A 9937-nucleotide genomic window follows, 5' to 3' on the forward strand; every position below is an offset into this window, starting at 1 on the left:
GAGAGTCCTCTTGCATTCATGGCTACAGTGCATTTTGAAAAGTACGCCTAGATTATTAAAAAAAATCTCATAGGCTGAATCCTAAAGGAGCTGAAATAGATCATAGCTATGAAGAGAACTTCCTAGACGAATAAGAGTAATCATTTACATTTGACCTACTATCATCTACACCAAGACCATATAAATAATTGGAAGTTGGAACAAAACACCAGGAAAGGTTATTAAGGTGTTGGAATAAAAGGGTAACAGGAACACATGTTTGCATCATGTGCTCATTCCTGCACTTCCAGTGAACCCCTCCCTAAAAGATGACACGGTTATAAGTAAGGTTTAGACAGGGTCTCTGCAACTTACAAACCTCATTCTGTTGAAACAAGTTTTAAATAGGTACAAAGCTGAACAGTTTACATGTGACAAAGCCATGGGTTGATCTGCACCTACATCTTGCCCCAACGATAAAGTAGTAGTGCCACTCAAAAAGTTTGCAATTTCAATTGTAACAACTGAACCTAAGGCTCAAAACACTTACAGGTCTTTTATTCCATGACGCTAAACTGTCAAGAAGGGCATCTAATGTATACACAACAATTATTTTGATTACCATCATGGATAAAATACCAAGTTCATTCATATAAAATGAATAGAAAAAATATAATTAGGTACTTTTCCTTAGAATGTTACAGTTAATTGCATTTACTTTCCTAAGAAGCCATTGTCTAACTTTAGACCATGATATGCAGTTACTGCAAAGATCTTGACAAACCTAACCAATCATTTATACCTACTGTCAAGTAAATATGTAACAAATATCAATTTTCAATCAAGGGTGCCATTAAGAGTTTTAACCAACAAGGGGTAGGCAATGAATCTCTAGATCTCACTAACCTAATTCTGCTCTACCTACCAAGCTACCAGTCTGGCTTGAAATTAGCAGAACTTCCAATGGTTATTACAGTTTACACATGTGACAAATGTAGTCATAGGTTCATCTGCACTTCTTGTTTGCAACTGATAGTAAGTACACTTCCGCTGGCCACATTTACCACACTTGAATTGGTCTGTTGTAGCTTTAGGCTTTATCCCACGCTCACACTCAAAAAGTGCCTTGTCTTTGATCTGTTTGTTCTCGAGCTTTCTTTGATCACTAGCCATTTCTTCTGCTGTCATGACAATAAGTTTCTCTGGCTTAATTTCCCCAAGAAGAACTCTCCTTCTCAAATCTGGATTGTTTGCATCTTTCAGGTTGAACATGATGGACCTATATTTCAACTTCTGGGCTCCAGTAGACAGCCCTAACTTTTCAAACATCAGTGTCTCAACAGAAACTGCAACTCGTACTGGATCACATGCATTTACTCTCACCAGGTTGTCACCCTCGGCTTCGTTACCTACTTTGGAAAAAGCCTCATGAAGAAGCTCACGGATCCTGTCCCGTACTGTGTTATTACACTTAATCATACTTGTCAGCTTTGGAGGGCCATTTGAAGAGGAAGATACCTTCTTATTGCTGATAGATGCTTCTTCTTCCTTGGGTTTCTTCTCAACCTTTACAGACTCTTGCTTAACAGCATTGACCTCCACTTTAATAGTCTTGGACTGCTTATCTTCTGACTTTGTAGCTTTGTTTCCATTGTTAGCAAGAGTTTCTGTTGTCACAACCTTCTTCCAAGAATCAAGTAAGCCAGTGGCTAACACAAATACTTTCTTGAGGATGCTTTGTGAGATGTCGGAGGCGTTTGCCAACCTGATAATCGAAGTATCATAACAAAATGAAGTTACTAACATCCATAAGAAAATAGTCCTATGAAAAAAGCCGCACACTCATGAACTAAACAGTTTACCTTGACTACTTTAAATCAGAGAAAAAGGTACCTTAAAAAGGCCCATTAAACTTAAAGAGAGGCATTAACAAAATCAGTGGACTCAAAAGAAGAATGAGACTAAACTTTCAAGATAGAGGTAAATTGTTAAGAGCACTATTCAAAGATAAAGTAAAAGAGCAAAGAAAATGAAGGAAAAACTAGAATTATACAAATGATACCAATACTTTTCTTTCAGATATGTTCTCCATGCTACAAATCCTAATGAAGTACTCAGAGTAAAAGAAACGTTATATTATAGTTCACAACAGCCATCCAGATAGGCATGTGCAAAAGAGCCATCTTCAAGAAGTAAATCTGGACTTACATTCTTCAATTTATGTCATAACATAAACGTATTTCAGTGTAAGAAAAAGACTGAAATCAAATGTCATGCACCACAAGTTAAATTTACAATTCAAATCAATAAAAACGTGTGCCAACATAATACTTTTAAAAAAGCATGTTCTTGACTTGTACACCACAAAATGCAGCAATCAAAGCAGACGTTTGCATAAGGGTACGAACAAACAATCTAAAGCTTACACATCCAACTCTGTTTATAACTTACAAGTTACAACTTTACTGATAACAGCCTCTACAGTACACCCACTACCTGCACAAGATGATACCACTGTACTGGGGAATCTGATAACACAAATCTTAAATCATACAAAAAAGATTGTTAAAAATGTTGTAATGAGACATGATGAATATGGAGTGGCTAGAACTAACCCTGGCAGAACAGGGCCAGAGAGGCCTTGTTATCACCTCAAAAGCACAGAACTTCTAATAAACACTAATAACACAATGAAAATGTTATCTTGATATGGCAAGGCTTTGAAAGCATTCAAATTGCAAAAAAGTGGGTGTGTGGTTAGAGAGAGGTCTCTTTCTCATTCATTTCCACCACCACTCTAATACTTCCCTGAGAGTAATGGTTGCAAAATAGGAGACACCCAATTGGTAATTCTGCCTGAGCAAGTCTTTAGCTCTAAAAGACAAGGTTTCTGTGCTTGAATATTGAATTTCTTACTGCAAACAAAAACTCAAAGATTGACCTGCATATTCAGGGTCTCAAGATTCAAAGGCATGAGTCTAAAGTTCATAACTTCGAAGAGAATAAAATATGAATGGTGATCGAAAGCCAGAAGAGGAATATGGATGCAGCACCTAAAAGATAACCAGTCAATAAAGTTGATGATAAGCATTGCTCCTGCCAATGCAGGTAGAGTGGAAGTACCGAAAACTGAAGATCAGATTCCTTCCATTTTTGGCCTGTGTAACACCCACTTCATTATCAATATTCTCTATAATTGTCCTTCAATTTTATGTATCGGTTGGTGAATCTGCAGTGTCAAGCCTAACAGAGAGTTTGAAAAATGGAACAACTTCAGCCCAAATACAAGAGCAATGTTGAATTGTCTCAGAGGGCTCAGGTTAGCACCTGCTAACCTGCTCCAAATATTTCCAGAATGTATGCAAAAAGTAATGTCAGACAAATAGAGAAATCTGAAAACCTGAAAGTGCAGTAGCCTCCACTAATGTGGAATCAAACCAGATACAGCAAGATCATAACATGGTCAAACTCCATACAGACAACAGAACAGAAAAAGATTAACATAGACTCAAAGCCAATAGAAGGAACAAGAGAATTACTGCATCTATTAGATCTGCTGCTGAGAAATACAAGGGGAAGCCCTCTATTTATAGCAACCTGGGAGGAGTCCAGCATTTAAGAAGGATAGTTGGCAAGTATACAAGTATTTAATGATTTACCCAAGTTAACTTACAACTGTCTGTACACTAACAAACCCCTTAAGTGAAACTTAGGTGAGTATTAAAAAGGAGGCTAAATTCCAAAAATGGGTCCCGGCTACATGGCCATGATAGGTACCCATGTACAAAATGCTTATAACAGTTGAAAAAGAGAGGGAGGATCATTTTGTTGTGGACAGTAGAGCACCATATGTTGCAACTGAATACAATCAGTGCAGAATAGTCTTCAAATTTGAGGTTGACATATTCAATACCATTATGTCTCTAACTCTCTGCAAACATTTGATAAACATTTCCAGATTGCTTCAAGAAAAGTGTCAAAAGCCTCACTTTTGTTCTTTAAAAATTAGACCCAAGTTTGTTTGGAGTTGTCATCAATGGATGTAAGCAGATAACAGGCCCTTTGAAATGACAAGGTAGGAATAAGACCTGCAACATCATTGTGAACAAGTTGAAGACCTTTAGAAGCTCTCCAAGATTTTTCCTTAACAAAAGTACCTTGAGGATGCTTGCCAAGAACACACCCAGTACAAACACCATCAAAAAGAGAAATAAACATAAGATTAGTGACCAAAGTTTACTTAGTTGATAATCATAGCAAGAGTTTAAGTGACCAAATCTCATGTCATAATTTAGTTAACTCATTTGAGTGACCAAGTAATACATTGATAGGAGGCTCCACTACAAAATGAGAAAATAAGTTCAAGTGTGCATGATGATCCACTTTCCCTATGGCAACAATTTGTGAAGGGTCCTCAATTTCATGAAACAAAAATAAAGAGTAAACAAGATTGTTTTCCTTGAAACAAAATTTGTAATCTGATAAATTGAGAGCAAATTAGTTGAAATATTAGGAACATATAGAACATTGTTGATCATGTCATCTATCATCTCAATGGAACATTGCCCTTGAAGAGGTAAAGGTGAAGAGTTGCCCATAAAGATATGATCTGTATTGCATGAATTAATGGAAGCAAACAAATTCTTAGGTTTAGCATTTCTTGTATGATTGCCAAAAGAAGATAGATTGACAATTAAATTGTGTTTCTTCATTTCTGAAGCGAAGGCAACCAATTTCTACAAACAAGATTTTGAATTACCTTTCCATAAAAAGCACATTTAAGAGGTCTATTCTTTCCTTTAAAATCTTGTTTCAGTGAGGGATTTGAAAAGTTAACACTCCTTTGTACTTTTCATTTGTTTCCCTTAGATGCCTTTTTATGTTGTATCCTTGAATTTGAAGGTGAGATAGCTATAAAAATTCCACAGCCAAGAGCACCCATTTCAATGAGTTTATCCTGCTTGCAAGTAGTTGTTCAATAAAAGCATCAAAAGCAGGCAGACTCACAAAAGCTTGGCCCAAGACATCTTGAGTTCAATATAAATGTGGAAACAAACACTGAATAAAACTCGCCTAACTTAGAGAGCACTGCCAAAATGAGTTGTTCATCACTTTTCTCAAATTTACGATCTTTTAATTGAGGCCAGAGAGATAGGACTTGGAAATGAAATCTTAAGTAGTATCAAAATTACTAGGATTTAGAGTAATTAATTCATTTTCCAATTGATGACCACAAATTGCATCCATTTTACCAAATATTTGTTCAAGTTGCTCCCATGCTTCATGAGTTGTATCTATCCTTCAAGATCAAAAAATAATTGGGGTGAAAGAGAAAGACATTAAATGTAACGCTTCATTACAATGCCATTTAGGCTTTCAACATTTTGTGGAGATTATTTGTCCGCACCAATAATGACCCTATATAGACCTCACTGCACAATAAAAACAACCATTGCAGATGTATGGCTAATATAGTTTTGAGTTAAACTAGGCAAAGACAGTGTATCCTCCATATCAAGAGGATGACAATGCTCAAGAAGAGACAAGTAGCACAAGAGCAAGAACAAAAAAAAATGTCGACTTGTCTTCTAAAATGACTCCCCTATTAAAAAAAGGCTTTCCTAGATAGGCACTTTACTATAGTGCAGCTTATAAATCAGCAAAGTCTTCTTTTACGAATACGTATTCACACCCCCAAAAAATTAGTTTCACAAAAATTATTTTTACAACCTTTCCGTAACCAAAAGGTCATAAAAAATGATACGGGAGACTGATGGCTCGAGGGGGTTACTGCCACAAGAATCAACAGCTGAACTGCACACCAGGAGGAAAATCTGAGACGTCCACAGTACAAGACGAAGGGCAGAGAAACCCACAACAAAGGTGAAAGTGCAAAGATGCCCATGGTATAGAAGCCTAAAGATGTCCAAAACTCAAAGCCAAGTCACCCAACAGAGATGGAGGAAGCTGACGATCTGTAGCTCTGATAAGATGTGATACCATGTGAAATTAAACCACATACAGTCAAATCATAACATGCTTAAACTCCATAGAGAAAATCGAACAACAAAATATTGACAGAGACTCCAAGCCAAGAGAAAGAACAAGGGAATCACTGCATCTATTAAATCTGATGAGGAGAAATACAATGGGAGGCCTTCTATCTATAGCAAACTAAAAGGAGTCTGGTATTTATTTAATAAGGGTAGTTAACAGGTTCACCAACGGGGCATTTTAAGACGTGCCCAAGTCAACTTACAATTGTATATGTACACTAACAGCTAATGCAGAAAACACGGAACCGCCTGATAGCACCGGTCACCCCCACCCAGGGAGGGTCCGTACTGTACTATGTTTCTGTTTCTGTTAAAAAACAAAATATGACCTAATGAAATAATACATGTACACATAATTACTTATGTGTATATAATGTATTCTAATAAAATTAAGTCCAATACCCTGACTGGAGGATGATACACACAACCACAATGCATCATACCCAGCAGCTATAAAAAAAATAATTCAGTAACCTAAACCAAAGAGGCACTGTCTTAGTTAAAACCAAACAGGTATTTCAAAAGCCTTAATAACACCAAAAAAGTTACATCTTTGGTTTTCTCCGCATTATTAATCCCTAGGGCTTGTGAGCTTTCTCCCGTCACTTTGACGTATTCCAATTATCAATAAAGATTTTAAAAATATATATATATTTAAAAATTAAAACGCACACCTGAGATGAAACAAGAACACTCATTGTTACAGGTACAGCCCGTATTCCAATTATCAATAAAGATTTTAAAAATATATATATTTAAAAATTAAAACGCACACCTGAGATGAAACAAGAACACTCATTGTTACAGGTACAGCCCGGAGGGCTTTAAGGGCATCCAGACAGCGTTGCTCCTCTGCTTCATCTGTAATGGCTTTGTCCGCCGCCTTCTGCACCTTCTCAAAAAGCTCCACGAGTTCCTTTTCCGCGGCTTTGGAAGAGCCCATTGCTCTGCTGCTGCTATTGCCTAAACCAAACCCTGAAACAACCTCAGGATCAAAACCCTACCAAACCTTAAAACAAAATATATCGCGATATTTACAGTGCAAAGAATGGATAGGAACAAAATCTTGATATATGCGTTGCCCTGGGCGGAGAAAGGCGGAACCCCAGAAACCCGCGATCGTACGATCAGACGGCATTAACGCCTTCGAAGCAAATCTGGTTATGCGGGTGTCAGCAAGGTTATTTATACATGATCCTAGGGCTCTCGATTCTATCTCGAGGAAATACCTAAATTTAACCAAAGAGGTAGCCCCCTTTTTTTTAGTTTATTTTAGCTGCCAAATCTAGGGCGTAAAGGCTACATGTGTTTTTTTATCTATTGAATTTGTTCTTTTTTAGAAGTGAATTAAGGTGTTTTTATATATATGTAATTTATTTGTTATTTAGAAGGGAATCTATTTAAATATTCAAAATATCATACTTTAAAAAAAAGAATGTGAATGTTGAAATGAATTGACACTTGAGTAGAGAATGTGTAAGATGAGAAAAGAAATAAGGAATATTGTTATGTTGTTATTGAATCTTGTGAAGTATTTGTAATCAAACTATTTCTTATAATAATTATTTGTTTGTACTAATAAACTTATTATTGTTATAATTGTTATGGTGGGGATGGATATATGGACTATTAGGGAGTGAGAATGAGCAGAAAAATATGATGGACCAAATATTTTGTTAAGAAATTTTAATATCATATTATTAAATATTAAATAAAATATTAAAGTTATGTATTTAAATTATAAAAGGAATAATTAAGGGGAACTTTTAACATAAGTGAATCGTTAAAATGATTATATGGACAAATTTTATTACATTTTAAAGTGGATTTAGGGTGACTCATGTATTATGTAAACTCCACATAATGAGATTTGAGAGGATATGTGCATGGCTAGTATGAAGTGGAGAATTCATCCAACACACTAATAATTTCATAATAATTGTCCTATATGTATATTATTATTTAGTACATAATAATGGTTACATTATAACCTTGGTTGTAATATGTCTTAAGTCTAATACAAGTTTTCCTCCTTAAAAATTCTTTGTCTTGAAAGCAATGGAAGAGATAACAACTTCTAAAAAAATGAACCATCTATTTGTAACCTTCACCTATTTGATAAGGTTGAGGAGGTGATATTATGTTCAAAGCCTTGAACAACATTTTTATGTATAAAAAAGAATCAATACATCCAAGGTGGATTCTTTCTAAAAATTTATTGTGATAAAAGTCTAGGTCTGCTCTTATAAATAGTTGAATTTGAGGTGTCGAGATCTTCAGATGCTTCAATATGTAGGAACTCTAGTTGGGCACCTTGGAATATTAGTATGTTGATTCTTGCATACCATGAATTTGACGATTTGGTTGGATATAATACCTTAACAAGTTTATCCTTATTAAACACTAGCTTGATCTTGTCATGATTTGCTTAAGTCGTCGTGGCGACATCTAATATGTTTGTATTTATTGGTGTGTCAACATCCTATGATTGAAATCTAACTTCATCAGTGGTGATCGGTGGTATGTCAACCAAACGTAAATTTGTGGATGACACTTTATCACATAATTGTTTCTTGAGCTTGAGTTTTATAAGCTCTTCCATTAATAAGACTTCATTATTAGTGAAACTCTAGTATCTAGTTTCAATCCCTTTTGTTATCTCTAGTCTCAACTTTTGGAGGCTCCTTCATTGATACAACTTATTTGATGATAACATTAGATTTTTCCACATTGATTGTGTTGGTGGCAGGCCCCTTATCCTTGTCTTGGGCAATTTCTCGTGCCTTCTTCTCATTCTTCAATTTCTACATTTATGTTAGTAGAGTTTAATTAGCATTTCTCAAACGAGAAATTCCATCATCTTTGGTCGACATTTTTTTATTGGTATCTTTGATTTCTTTTTTGTGAGCATTTTTTATGGTGTTAATTTGTTGGTGAAGCTCTTTTAGCCGTCGTTGAAATTTATGAATTTTTGTATCTTGCTTTTCCAATTCAATTTAATTTTGCACAAATTTTTCATGTTTGCTAACAAGAACTTCATTTAATTTTTTTTACTTTTCCAATAATTTTATGTGATTTTGTTGTTCATTTAATCTAAATTCAATGATAAACAAGGTGCTTTCAATCAATGTCTCACAACATTTTTTTATTGATAAAGTGCTTGAATGCAATGCACTTGTTAGCATTCTTCATTATAAAAGTACTAATAGATTTCAACCAAAAGTTATAATACTACATCAACTTCCTTAGTTTATAAAACACAAAAATACATTTTAGGGAGTATTCATTCATATTTAGTTCTAAATCAATAATCTCATTATCCTTGGTCTATTAAAGGTCTTCTAACTTCCACTTTTGCAAGTTGTAATCTAATTATCAATTCAATATTAATATAGTTCCAATTGCTAATAAAATTAATGACGATGCTTATGGTGTCATTCTAGATCCACCCTAACATGTCTATAAAAATATTAGTTGGTTTGAGAACATACCCAAAGTAAATTGAACCTTTTTGTCCATTCCAATTTGGTGACTACCACCACAAATAATATCCTTCCTTAACTTATATAGTTTTATAATCCATCAACATTTTTATAATTATAAATCCACTTATTATATGTTCAATTTTTCTTCTCAAATTAAGAATACAGTCTAACACTTAAATTTGATAACACAATAATAAATTTATAATTATAAATCCACTTACAATATGTTTGATTTTTCTTTTTTATTAGATAAAAAGATATTTCTACATTTAAGTTGATATCTTCTTATATGGTTTAGTTTAAAATATAGTTTAACTATTTTGTAGATTTTTTTCATTAATGTGTGTTTATTTTGAAATAGAGCTTTCAAAATTTTAATTTAATTATCAATAATTATTATATGTATGTTAAAGATTT

At 34.4% G+C, this 9937-nt stretch overlaps 1 pseudogene across 1 annotated transcript; it reads right to left on the minus strand.

The window, feature by feature from the left end:
- Positions 1-754: 754 nt before the first annotated feature.
- Positions 755-7268, minus strand: LOC149216361 (transcription elongation factor TFIIS-like; annotated as a pseudogene). The gene is made up of 2 exons (XR_016251114.1): positions 6811-7268; positions 755-1744 (listed from the first exon to the last, which is right to left on the minus strand). The product of XR_016251114.1 is annotated as a transcription elongation factor TFIIS-like (transcript).
- Between the last annotated feature and the right edge of the window lie 2669 nt (positions 7269-9937).

This window comes from Pinus tabuliformis, chromosome 1_1 (genome assembly GCF_031772625.1).
Source record: "Pinus tabuliformis cultivar Carrire ecotype Pingquan chromosome 1_1, CPIR1, whole genome shotgun sequence".
Lineage (NCBI taxonomy): Eukaryota > Viridiplantae > Streptophyta > Pinopsida > Pinales > Pinaceae > Pinus > Pinus tabuliformis.